This window comes from Hemiscyllium ocellatum, chromosome 10 (genome assembly GCF_020745735.1).
Source record: "Hemiscyllium ocellatum isolate sHemOce1 chromosome 10, sHemOce1.pat.X.cur, whole genome shotgun sequence".
NCBI classification, from domain to species: Eukaryota; Metazoa; Chordata; class Chondrichthyes; order Orectolobiformes; family Hemiscylliidae; genus Hemiscyllium; species Hemiscyllium ocellatum.
In genome coordinates this window covers 94,677,727-94,692,140 of record NC_083410.1, presented here as the reverse complement: position 1 = coordinate 94,692,140, position 14,414 = coordinate 94,677,727, and the positions used below count along the sequence as shown (strand labels likewise).

Sequence of the window (14,414 nt, the reverse complement as noted above, 5' to 3'; positions counted from 1 at the left end):
ATGCAGTGCAACACTGCTGGGAGTGTCACTTTTCAAATGAGATGTTAGACCATGGCTTAATCTGTCCTCTCAGATGGATAAAAAGATCCCAAGAACTATTTCAAAGATGAATTGGGGAATTATCCCTGGTGGCCTAGCCAATATTTCTCTCTCAATTAAGCTTCTAGAAAATGTGTTATCTTATCAATCAATTTTTACAACAGTGATTACATTCCAAAAGTGCATCATTGGTTAAACGCTTTGGAACATGCAGAAAAGTGTTACATAGATACAAGCTTTTTTTGTAATTTTGTTTTTAAATATCACTAAATTCTAAGTAAATACAACAAAACAAATTGCTGAAATGGGTTGGCAATCAACATGGCTTAAACACACAAGTTATCATTCACCATGTATAATTATCTTCATCATTACCAACATGGAAATTCCTACAAAGGCTACAGCAATTATAGTACATATTCAAAGATAAGAGACACAGGAACCAAAACAAAAGAAAGAAAAAGTTTTGGTTGGCAAACAAAATGATCAATAATTGCGATACTGAAAATGGAAACTAATTCAACAGTAGTTTTCAAGCAATGGAGATTGGAAATTTGTCAGTTCTTATGTAGTAAAGTATTATTGTTAGACAAGAGAATTTTGATCTATCTCAAGTACAAATAATTACAAATTGCACCCACACAATCCTAGGAACAATCCAAAGCCTGTCATCATGACAACTCAAGATACTCATTAATAATGCCTGTGGCAAGGCCCACAGTGCACAACTCACACCATTGGTCTAAAATGACGAGTGAGTTGGGCAGGGTGCTTGAACCACACCAACAGGGGTCCAAAGAGGGAACTCAGACCACACCAACTGGAAGTCCAGACCACATTGCAGGGCATGGGACATGATGCTCAGACCAATGTTGGGGAGAGGGTGGACATGGAGCAGGACCCTCAGGCCACAGTTAACATGGATCCAGGGTCAGACCCTCGAGCCACATTAACAGGGGACCTGGAGCAAGACCTTCAGGCAACAGTGACAGTAGACCAAGGGCAGATCCCTCTGGCCAGAGTGACAAAGATCTGGTGCTGGACATCCAGATCAAACTGTCAGGGACCCAGAGCTGACCATACTGCTCAGGGGGCCTGGAACTGACCGACATTAAAGGGAGCATGAGGGCCTCTACCTGGCGGTGGCAGCAATAACCCACAGTGAGAGCTAGCCACCCTCTGACAGCCAGGTTGCTCCGCTCGGACAGTCCCGGATTCCAGGGCCCCGCTGCAGGGGGTCGGTCTCCGGCCCGCCTCCTCGGGCGACCGCTCCGGGTTGCGCGGGATGCAGTGCCACACCACCAACCCCGGGATTTTTTTTTCCCCCCTTCCTCCCTCCCCAACCACCCTTACCGTCACCGCCGCTCCTCCCCCGCGTCTCCAATCGGATAGCGGCCGGCTCCACCCACTCGGCCGGGCCGCTCCTACCCGCGGCCGTCACCGATCCAAGCGAAACCAAAATACCAGCACAACATGGCGGGGCAGGCGCCAGGCCTCGCGAGAGCAGCGGCTTCTCGCGAGAGGTGACTGGGCAACATGCGCGAGATAAGGGGCAGGTGGGCTCCTTTCAGGTGTAAACATGTCCCATCAAAGAGAGGCCTTTCAAATTACTCTTCCTGCGTGAAACGTATCATTTTAAAACAACTATTTCATGGGATCCGAGTGTCATTTTAAGTTCAGCATTTGTTGGCTTGCTGCCTACGGGGCCTCAGAGGATAGTTAAGAGTCAGTGTTTTTCTATGGAGTCACTTTGTAGGCCAGATACAGGTAAGAAAGACAGATTCCTTTCCCTAAAATGAAGGAGATAGATTTCCATTTACAGTAATCGATGATAGTAGTATTTTTTTGTTAAAAATCCAGTTTATTTATTTGAATTCTTCCAGTTGCCATGTCCCCAGACCATTGAAAAAAAAAATCCAGAAACCAAGACCGTCTGTGGAGAGATAAATAGTGTTAACCCTTTTTTCCGAGGCCAGTGACTTCTTCAGAACTGAAGGGAGGAGTGGACAATAATCGTTTTTAATGGTGTTCGTAAACAGGGAGGATGCCCAATGCAAAACAAAGAAGGACTGCGAATTGTAGTAAGCGAATAATGTAGGTGCAAAATTAATTGGTGTAAAAGACAATAGGAGAGCTCTGTTGAGAGGAAAGTTATGCAAACAAGGCAGGAATGCCAGAGTAAAAGATGATGGACCAGTGTTGGGGGGGGGAATATTTCTGACATTCTCTGAATGCTGACAGCAGAGAGGGAAAGATATGTTTGATGATGGCATTCTGGACTACTTCTGTACAACATCTAACACTTTATCCTTGCCCACCCATTGGCATCTTTCATACAAAAGGTGTAACACTTACTTTCTACCTCCTCACTGTCCCAAAGACATTTTATAGATAAAGCAGTAGTTTGTACTTCTTTCAATCTAGTCTACAATACACAATGTAGTTTCCTCTATGTTGGCTGGAGTGTGGCTTTAAGGAATATCTCAGTAATGTCCACAAGAATTTAACTGGCCTTTCAGTTGCTTGCTATTTCAATGCATCATTTTGCTCCCAAGCTAAACTTTCTGTTTAAAGCTCAATGCAAGCTGGAACCATGCAGCATATCATTTTCTGCTTTGGCAATTTATTGTCTTTAGGATTCATGTCCGACAACGCCACAGTGTGCATGCTGTCATCCATTCTGATTACACCATCTTCAGTTCTGAAAATGAGGCATTGGAATTGAAAGTTAATTCTGTTTTTGTCACCACAGCTGCTGCCAGATGTACTGAATTTCCATCATACTTTGCTTTTATTTACATAGAACACTGGGTGTGTCTCACAATTACTGGTTTGGTGATGTTACCAAGATGCCATCATCTTTTCTGAGCTGGTGTAAGCCAGAGGAGTCTTTGAATATTCATTTTTAAACCATTTTTAGATCAGATGTTTGTTTTGGTTAAGTTGGCTATAATAGCTGTCAGAAAAGGACTGATTCTGGGTAAATCAAGCATTTCAAAATGGGGGACCATTTCTTTACCTTATTGTGCAGCATGGACACATTCTCCGATCTCAGTGAATTCAGGTGATCATATGTCCTATTTTTAAACTGACGGTCCCATAAATCCTATTGAGATGTCCTAACATTTTTTTTTTAAAAAAAAAAATCAACAAATTATCCTGTTTCCTCCTTCTGATGTCCACAATTTCATAACAAATGATCTCACCAAATGGCTACTGTTCCTCAAAACAAATCCAGGGTAGAAAGGCACAGTATTGTGCTGTGCTATTTTTCAAAAATGATTTGGAGATGATATAATCCATTATCAAATTATTGAGGAATTTATGTCCTACCACATTATCTTCTAAAGTAGAGGAGAGAGTCATTGACCAGAGTTTGAGAAAAATAGTGAAAATCCATGAAGGTCAGTTTAAATTCATGCCTTGAGGAAGCACCACTGATACCATTTAAGGCAATCAATAGGGCCTTGTCAGCAAGGCCAATACGACATGAAAACTGTTTGCATTAATCTAGAGCAGGCTTATGACCAGATGCCTCAGGTGAAGCCTGGAAATTTGCTAGAATCCATGGAATCCCTCCCAAGTGCATACATCTATTACAGATCATGAAGAAAGAATGCGAGATGAGAGTATTAGGCAACAGAGTAAAAGTGGTGAGTTCGAGACAATGTGAAGAATGGAGGGGCAATAACTACTGTGATGTGAATGCTGAGATGGATGTTGCAATAATGATGTAGGACAGCAGGTTTTAAGATTTGTAGCTCAGGTAGGCAGTTCTGAATGTAGGTTTGCTTATCTTTTGTCACCATACTAGATAACATCTTCAGTGAGCCTCCGAACAAAGCACCCTTGATGTTTCCTGCTTTCTATTTATACGTTTGGGTTTCTTTGGGTTGATGTCATTTCCTGTTCTTTTTCTCAGGGGGTGGTAAATGGGGTCCACTTACCACTCTATCAATAAAACACATCAACTTGGACCCCATTTACCACCCCCTGAGGAAAAAAGAACAGGAAATGACATCACCAACCCAATGAAACCCAAACGTATAAATTGAAAGCAGTAAACTTCAGCAGTGCTTCGTTTGGAGGCTCACTGAAGATGTTATCTAGTATGGTGACGAAGTGTCTGAAAATGAACCTTCTAGCTCAGCGAGCAAACCTACATCTGTGATGTAGGATAGTATCAATAACTAGTAACCAGGAGGTGTTAATGACAATTAAAGGAGCAAAGAAAGTAACCAAGAAGACATTGAAATTGTGTAGTCATCTGTTGCATAAAAGGAGAAGTAATGGAGTGAGGTGAGTGATGTCAAGAAGAGGAGAAAGGATTAAGAAAATATGGAGAGATGTGATGAAAGATTTAATCACTGTGGGATTGGAAGAGGAATGGTTGAGTCGCAGGAAAAGATGGAGAAATATAATCAACCAAAGTGATTACCTCAAGTAAAACAGGACTGGGTGAGTATGCAGTGAGTCAGCGACACAATAAGATCAACTAGGAGGAGTATGCAGCAAGTAAACATCACTGTGAAGCAATCTGGAGGAAAAGGCCTACATGAGAAGGGTAGCGATGGCAGGAGATAACAACTCTGAGCAGAAAGTCCTTTCAACCTGTCAGAGCCAAATTGCAACATCACAGGGAAAAAAAAAGTGTTAGAGGTATTTTTTCCATGTCTCTCTTGATTGGTCAAGTGTTCTAAATCAGAATACATTATTATAACTGAAGAATACAATTAGGAATCTATTTTTGGCATATTAAACAGAATAGAGATGGCTGGGCAGATGATGTGATGCAGGTATAGTATGTAGGAGCTGATGGACATTGGTGTGTATGTGGTAATCACAATTGCAGCAAGTGTTGGCTATTTGAGGAACTTCAGGTCAGAGTTGGTGAGCTGGAGTCCAAGCTGTGAACACTGCAATACATCAGCGTGGGACATGAGAGTTACCTGGATTTTCGGAGAAAGTCACACCCCTTAGATTAATTGCATCCAATTTTCTCCATGATCAGGGAAAGGAAGCTTTGACTGCGAGCGACACAGGTAGTTGGTTGTAGAATTTAGCTTTGGAGAAACCTCAGTCAATGTCCTATCTAGTAGGTACGAGGACTTGCCCCCAGTGTGGGCAAGGGCATAGATAGAGGGACAATGAGGGAACTGAGTGCCATTTAAGTACAGAGAGTAAATAGAAATATAATTCAAGTTTAAAAACAGGATGTCTTGACAAAACTGTACAGAGTGCTGGTGAGGCCACACCTGGAATACAGTGTACAGTTTTGGTCCCTGTTTTAAAGAAAGGATATGCTGGTATTGGAAATAGTTCAAAGCAATTCACTGGGCTGATTCCTGGAATGGTTCAAGAATGGCTAAACAAAATATGCAAATATTCATTATAAATTTAGAAGAATCAGGGTGATCGTATTGAAACATACATTGTTCTGAGGGTTTGAGAGGGTAAATGTTGAGAAGATGTGGAAACTCACTAATGGATGTAGATACAGGAAGAAGGAACACTCATTTAAGAAGCAAAGGAACCTCTTATCAGAAAGTAGTGAATGTCTTGAATTCTGTACCCCAGAGATTTATGGAAATAACTTGAAAAGATAGGTAGGTTTTTGAAATGTGGACTAGTGGCTGGCTGTGTGGAATTGACATGAAATGACTTGAGGTCTGAGTAGATCAGCCAGGATCTTTAAGGTGCGAGACAGCAGGCTTGAGGGACTGAATATTCTACTCTTGCTCCAATTTCCTATTTCTTATGAAAGGAGACAACTTAGGAACTCTATTATCAAAAGTATGTATATACACAATACTGCATCACTCATTACTGCACTAGTTAGTAAACCAAAACAATATACTATCATTTTGCCACATGCATGGAGAGAAGTGAAAAATACATTTAAACTAAGCTCTAGCATGTATTAAAAAGTGTGATTATTTCAAACATCAAAGAATAACAAGGCATAGCAAGCAGAAACACGGTTTGAAATTCATGTATGCAACGAAATCTGATTGCGTGAACAATGACATACGTCAAATGGTAAGGTTTACATTAGATGGTGTAGGTGGCAGTTGCTGTGACAATCTGAATTAGTGCCAGGAACAAATGATTGTAAACCTGTAATGTGTAGTCAGTTCATTTTAGAAATGTCACAAAAGTGCACAATTCTGTTATTTGCAAATATATTTATTAGCAAACTTTAACTTTACAAACATAAAATTATTGAAAACTACAATCAATAACAAATCAGTATAATAAAAGAGAAAGAACAAATTACAATACAACTACTGTCTACTAACTACTAACCTACCCTATAATACAAAACAAACCCTAACACTGTGCAAAGCAACACCAATAAATAAGTAAATATTAAAAAAAAGCACAATACAGAACAGCTATGCTCGGCACAAAGCTCTCAAATAAAGGAATGGAAGCATTGTATATATATACCCGTACTAACTCAGGAGATCCCCTCCAAGGCCCAGGGCTTGATAAACCTAAGCATCTTGGTTAAACAAACACCTTCGTTACAATACCTGACAAATCTATATCCAAATAACTCAAGTAGGGTTGCCATGTCTTATAAAAATGGTCTGTTACGTGGTACACCCTGTTTGTAAACACGTCCTAGGGAATGTGCTTCATAATTAATTTCTTCCATCCCAGCAAGCCCTGCAGGTTCTCACACACCCAGTTCATCAGAATATTCTTCCATGCATAGTATGCAAGAATATTAAATAGTTTCTTCCCATGCCCGTCTAAAGATGGTAAATTCAGTAGACTTCTTTTTAATGATGACCTACATAAGCAATTCAGGCTTTTGAAAAAGGACTCTTCAGTAACTGTGAACGAGCAGATAGCTCCGAGTATAAGTACAGCCCATTTTTCAATTACCCATTGTCAGTACTGAACATCTTTAGACAAAAAGCACAAAGTTGACTCAGTTGTACAGCACAGAAACAGACCCTTCAGTCCAACTCATCCATGCTGACCAGATATCATAAATTAATCTCGTCCCGTTTGGCAGCATTTGGCCCATATCCCTCTAAACCCTTCCTATTCATATACCCATCCAGATGCCTTTTAAGTGTTATATTTGTACCAGCCTCCACCACTTCCTCTGGCACCTCATTCTATACACGCACCCCACTCTGCGTGAAACTGTTGCCCCTTAGGTCCCTTTTAAATCACTCCCCCCACCTTAAACCTAAGCCGCATGGTTTTAAACTCCATTATCCTGAAAAAAATACCTTGGTTATCCACCCTATCCATGCCCCTCATGATTTTATAAACCTCTGTAATGTCACTCCTCAGCCTCCAATGTCCCAGGGAAAATAGCCTCAGCCTCTCCATATCTCAAACCCAGCAACTTCCTTGTAAAGTTTTATTGCGCCCTTTCAAGTTTCACAACATCTTTCCAAAGTAGGGAGACCAGAATTGAACGCAGTATTCCAAAAGTGCCTGACCAATGTCCTGGACAATTGCAACATAACACCCCAACTCCTATACTCGGTGTACTGACCAATAAAAGCAAGCATACCAAACACCTTCTTCGCTCTCCTGTCTACCTGTGACTCCACTTTGAAGGAACCTGCATGCTAAGGTCTCTTTGTTCAGCAACACTCCCCAGGACCTTACCATTAAATGTATAAGTCTAGCCCTGATTTGTTGTACAATCTAGAACTCCTTGGTCCATCAACCCAACTGATCAAGGCCTCTTCACTGTGCACTACACCACCACTTGTATCATCTACATACTTTATAACCATTCCTTCTACATGCACATCCAAATCATTTATATAAATAACAAAAAGCAGTGTACTCAGCACCAATCTACAGCACATCAATCTTCTTTGTCACTTGTTTAAATAACTCAATCAAGTCAGTAAAACAAGATTTCCCATGCACAAAGCCATGTTGGCTATCCTTAACCAGTCTTTGCCTTTCCAAATAAATGTAAATCCTGTCCCTCAGAATACCCTCTGATAACTTATCCACCATTGATATCAGACTCACCAATCTGTTGTTTGCGGCTTTCCACTACCAACAATAAGTAATTACCAAGTAACTTACCATCAATAATGAGTAATTGTACTCTGAGTGTATATGTTTTTGTGAAGCAAAACATGCAAGTGTGGGCTACTTGTTGACTATTCTGTGCACCACAGACATATTTTCAAATTTAAAATGGCTCTGGTTTAGGCTGCTCCCTGTTTCTCACTTGCCTGCTGTGAGATCCTGCTGCATCCTTCAAGTGGAGAGGGCCTAATTGGCCCTCAAGCTTCAAGCCTATCTGATATCTTTAATTGATTGACAAAGTTGTGCTCTGGCTTTTAATTGATCATTTGAGGGAAATTTATAGGTGAGTTACTGTTTCCCACAGAGTGCTGTCTTCTGATCCCCATTTAAGGCCTTAAGCCATAGAAGTAGAAGGAGACGGCCTTCTTGTGACCCTATCCTGGACTGAGAGACCTGGGTTCAATCTGTTCCATATGTATGTAGTAACACCTCTGAACAGGTTGATTAGAAAAATATAGGAGAAAACTATAGAAGCAAAAAGAGGCCATTCAGACCATTGAATCTGCTAAACTATTCAATGGGATTTTGGCTCCATTTTGCTGCTTTTTCCCTATAACTTATTGTTATTCCCTTACTGATTAAAAATCTGTCTATCTCAGCCTTGAATGTACTTAATAATCCAGCCATGACAGCCCTCTGCAGAAAAGAATTCCAAAGATTCACTATTCTCTGAGAAGAGAAATTCCTCCTCTATTTTAAATATGCAACCCCTTATTCTGAGATTATGTCGTCTCATTCTAGACTTTCCCACAAGGGGAAGAAACCTTTCCGCATTTGTAAAGTCCCCACAGAATCTTGCATGCTTTGATAAGGTTGTTTCTCATTAATCTATATTCCAGCGAGTACAAGCCCAACCAATTCAAACTCTTCTCATAAGACAGTGTTGCTATCAGGCTAGTGAACCTTATCTGGACTGCTTCCACTGCTAGTATATCTTTCCTTAGATAAGGGTCCAAAACTGCTTACAGTATTCCAGCTGTGGTCTGATTAATGCATTGAATAGATTTAGCAAAACCAACCCACTTTTATATTCCATTCCCTTTGAAATATAGGCTTTCCCATATTACCTGCTGAATTTAGATGCTGGATTTTTGAATTCATGGATGAAGAATCCCAAATCCTTTTTTTCTGTAGCTTTCTGCAGTCTTTCTCCATTTACGTAATGTTCAATTCCTCTATTCTTCCTGCCAAAGTACATAACCTCACATTACTTCATATTATGTTCCATCTTCCAGATTTTTACCTACTCAATTAACCTGTCTGTATCTCTCTGCAGACTGTTCATGTCATCCTCAGCACTTGCCTTTCCATCTAGTTTGTATCATCTGCAAACTCAGTTATAGTACATGAACTGTTTTATCTGAGTCATTAATATATAATGTAAATAATTGTGGCTCTACCACTAATCTCTGTGGCACACCACTAGTTACTATCCTGAAAATAGCTTCCTTATCACAACTCTTCGTTTTCTATTAATTTAGCCATATTAATATATATTACCTGTAACGCCATGCATTCTTATTAAGTAATCTAATATGTGATACCTAATCACACCTTCTGAAAATCCAAAACTGCCACACCAATGCCTCTTCTTTATCTATCCTGCTTATTACTTCCTCGAGTACTAATTAATCAAATGAGGGAGGACAGTACATGGTAATCAGCAGGAGGCTGCCTTGCCCATGTTTAACCTGAACCCATAAGACTTCATGGGATCCCAGGATCAATGTTGTTTATTTCCAGGATAACTCCCTCCAACCGTATACCACTGTGCCACCACCTCTGCAGGACCCTTCCTGCTTGTGAGACAGGACATATCTAGGGATTGTGATGCTGGTGTCTGAACATTGCTTGTTAGCAATGATTCTGTGAGTGTGACTGTGTCAGGCTGACGCTTGACTCGGCTGTGAAACAACTTTCCCAATTTTGACATTAGTCCCCAGATGTTAGTAAGGAGATTTGTAGGGTTGACAGGATTGTTTCTATTATTGTCTTTTTCGGTGCCTGGGTTATTGTCAGCTGGTTTGTCTGGTTTCATTTCTTTACTGAGACTTTGTAATGATGCTTGATACTTGACCTTGTCCATGCTTGATGTGGGTTGATTCGCCTCAAATGATATAATCACTGCATCTCTTTAAAAGAAACTAGTGTGAGAAAGAAAGAGAGAGAGAAATGCTTATGGTGTGCCTTACCATTGACCTAAGTTATTAATTGTGGGATGCGTGTGTTAATGACTGGTTTAGCATTTATTGCCTGTTTCTAGTTGCCTTTGAGAAAGTGGTGGTGAACTGCTGTAGTCCATGTGTAGTAGGTAGACCCACATTGCAATTAGGGAGAGAATTCCAGGATTTTAACTTAGCAACAATGAAGGAATGGTGCTTATATTTCCAAGTCAGGATGCTAAGTGACTTGGAGGAGAACTTGCAGGTAATGGTGTTCCCATATATCTGGTGCACTTGTCCTTCTGCATGAAACTGGTCATGGGATAGAACAGGTTCCAGTTTTGAACCTTGTGGTTTCACCTTTTCTGATCCACAAGGTACTTGTTGTCTGCGGTGACGTTTAGTGTGATCTTCAAAGCAGCTAATACCTTATGATTTTTGCCTTGTGTTTCAAGCAAAACTTTATGTCTTTAAGTTGTAGATCACAGGAGCCTTTTAGTGTGCAGCCAATCCTGGGTGCTAGTAATTAGCCATGTATCTTGCAATTCTGTTCTATCTGTGATTTTATTTTGAGGATGTATGTGTCCAAGGTTTCAATGTATGTACAGATTGGATGTAATTTAATTAAATGATGAAACATACTTTGGGCTGAATGCTGACTCCAATTTGCTAGACAAATAATTTAGCGAATCATTTGCCTGTAAAAGTTACCTGGAAAAGCAGCAAAACTGATTTTGAACATCAAACATCAGAAAACGGAAGGAAAACTTTGAGATTTGCTGGGCCAATATTTGTGCAGCAATTGCAAGAGCCCAGAAAGAAAGAAGACAACAAATGTTTCAACTTCCAGTTCAGCAAGATGCAATTTTATGAACTCCTGTAACTGAAGGAACAAACTCTTAATCTTATTTAAATGTGTTAACTAAGAAGAAATTATGATCATGATACCATGGCTTGACATTCTGTTTCTCTTCAACAAGATATTAATTTTCTCAGTATCTTGTGTCTCCTCATAGGAAGTCAGCAGTGTAATGTAAATGTTAATATCATTTGTACCATTTGATGCTACATAATTTGGGTAATGCAAATTCAGCATCTAGTATTTCCATTAATGGATACAGTGAAGTTCCAGATGGTTTTTTGGATTTGAAATTAAGTTGCAGGGAATAAAGACTTAGTTAGTAACCTTAAACATCTACAAACACAGTGGGTAGGCTGGAAAATTCAATATTTGGTTGACTTGAAGGATGGAGATCTAATTGGAAATTCAGGCATGCTGCCTTACTTCTCCTGAAGCTGGACCAGGAACCACAAACATTTTCAGACTCAACTTGGAGACTGAAGATAGTAAATCTTTACTGGGAGTCCTTTCATAGAAATAAAAAAAAAATACACCAGAGAAGAAGGCCATTCAGTGAAATGCCTCTGTCAGCTCTTTCATAGAGCTGTATAATTAATCTCTGCTCTTTTCTTGTCGCGTTCTGATTTGTTCCTTTCAAGTACTTACACGGTCTTTTTTGTTTTGATTTTACTATTGAGTAGGCTTTTCCATCTCCTTATGCTGTGGATTCTAGATCAAAGAAATTCATTGTAAACAAAATATTTCCTCATGTTGCCTCTGGTTCTTTGCCACTCAGTTGAAGTTTGTGTCCACTGGAAGTAGCTTCTCCTCATTTACACTGAACAAATCACAATAATGAACACCTTTAGCAAACTCTCTTTACTCTTTATGTGGCACAAAGGAACAAGTTCAGCTTCTCAAGTCACTCCATTGTAACTGAAGTCCCTCTTTCTTGATATCATCTTAATAAAGTATTTCCATACTTCTTCCAAGATCTTGACATAATTCTTGAGGTTTGGTGACCAGAATCTAATACATGGGGAGGCGATGGCCAAGTGGTATTATCATTAGACTATTAATCCAGAAGCCCAGGAAATGTTCTGGGAACCCAGGTTTGAATTCTGAATACAATAAATATCTGGAATTAACAGTGACTACTGAAACCATTGTCGATTGTCATAAAAACCCATCTGGTTCGCTAATGTTCTTCAGGGAAGGAAATCTGCTAACCTTACCTGGTCTGGCCTACATGTGACTCCAATCAAATGCCTGACATTGTCATATTCATGGATTGAGACCTTATTGGCAATGTCTAGACACCATCATCCCTGAATATGTCCTGTCCTACTAGCAGGAGAGGCAGTGGTATACAGGAATTGTCTTGGAAGTCTCATCATTGACTCTGGACACTCAGACATGGGCTCCTGCTGATTATCACATTCTGTCCTCCCTCAGTTAATGACTTTATGCTCTTCCATTCTTGAACAACACTTGGAAGAAGCACTGAGTGTGGTAGGGCAGTGAATGTACTCTCGGTGAGGATTTCAGTGTCCACCACCAAGAGTGGTTCATTGGCAGCACTCCTGATTGAGCTGGTGAGGTCTGAAAAGACTGTGCTACTAGATGGTATGGCAGGTAGTGAGCGACTCTAAGGATGAAATAATGCTTGACTTTCTTTTCACCAATCTGCCTCCACAGATGAGTTTGATCTTGACTGTATTAGTAAGAGTGATCACTGCATAGTCCTTGAGTAGACTAATTCCCACATTCACATTGAGAATACTTCAGATTGTGTTGGGTGGCACTATCAGCATGCTGGGACAGGCTTTGAACAAGCCTAGCAACTCAAGACTGGGTATCCATGAGGCACTGTTGGTCATCATCAGCAACAGAATAATTGTGCAGCCGTATGTCCCCTTCTCTACTATCCAATCAGGGGCTCAACTCTGGTTCAATAAAGTTTGCAAGAAGTCATGACAGGAGCAGCATGAGGCATGCCAAAAATGAGGTGTAGGAGAAGAAGAAACGTTTTTAAGAGAAACCATTAAATAGATAAGAATGGAACTAGGCGAGAGTGATCCTCCCCAGTGGGATGACACTGGAGAGGGTAGGAGGTGGATGGTGTGGTCATCTGTGAGAAATATTGCAGACAGAGTGAGAATGATGAGGATGAAAAGTCTGTGAATGTCATGATCATATAGGATATAATTTGTGTCTTTAGTAAAAGCTATTTCTATACAGTGGCAGAAGTGGAAACTTAACAAGAGAGTCATAGAGTCATTGAAACCTACAGCACAGAGACAGGCCCTTTGGCCCAAACTGGTCCATGCCAATGAAAATGTCCGTCCACGTTAACCCCATTTCCCCAAATTTGGCTCATGTCCTTCTAATCCCTTCCTATTCATGTCTTTATCTAAATGCCTTTTAAATGTTATTAACGTACCTGTCTCAACCACTTCCACTGGCATTTCATTCCACTAAAAAAGATCCCCCTCAGGTTCCCTTTTATTCTTTCCTGTCTAACCTTAAGCTGATGCCCTCTAGTCCTTGATTCCCCAACTCTGGGGAAAAAGACTGAGTTCATTCACCCGATCCATGACTCTCATGATCTTATACGCCTCTATAAGATCTCCCTTCAGTCGCCTATGCTCGAAAGAAAAAGTCCTAGCTTGTCCAACCTCTCCCTATAAGTCAGGCCGTTGAGTCAAGGCAACATGCTTATAAATTTCTTCTGCACTCTTTCCAGTTTAATAATATCCTTCTTATAACAAGGTGACCAAAACTGAACACAGTACTCCAAGTGCAACCTCACCAACATCCTGTACAAATGCAACAAAACTTCCCAGCTTCTATACTCAGTGCCGTGAATGATGAAGGCCAATGTTCCAAAAGCCTTCACTGCCTTGTCGACCTGTGTCTCCACTTTTAGAGAACTGGAACCTGGGTTCCAAGATCCCTTTGTTCCACTACACTCCTTAAGGCCATACCATTCACCATGAAACTATTTTGATTTGACTTTCAAAAATGCAAGACTTCACACTTAACTATATTAAACCCCATTTGTCATTTCTCGGCCCATTTCTTCAGCTGATCAAGGTCGTATTGCAATTTCCGATAACTTTCCTCACTGTCCAAAGATACCACCTATTTTAGTATTATCAGCAAATTTACTAGTCATGCCTTGTACATTCTCATCCAATTCATTGATGTAGCTAACAAACAGCAATGGGCCCAGCACCGATTCCTGAGGCCTCCAGTCCAACAAGCATCCTTCCATTATTACCGTCTGCTAC

General features: G+C 40.4%; 1 protein-coding gene across 6 annotated transcripts in view; it reads right to left on the bottom strand.

Moving 5' to 3' along the window:
• The window catches only part of tab2 (TGF-beta activated kinase 1 (MAP3K7) binding protein 2), a 36,159-nt gene extending 34,639 nt beyond the window's left edge, over nucleotides 1-1,520 (bottom strand). For all 6 annotated transcript variants that reach the window (XM_060831751.1, XM_060831750.1, XM_060831754.1 and 3 more), the window contains exon 1: nucleotides 1,393-1,520. The gene's annotated coding sequence lies outside the window, so the exon portion shown is untranslated. The remainder of the gene's footprint in view (nucleotides 1-1,392) is intronic.
• Between the last annotated feature and the right edge of the window lie 12,894 nt (nucleotides 1,521-14,414).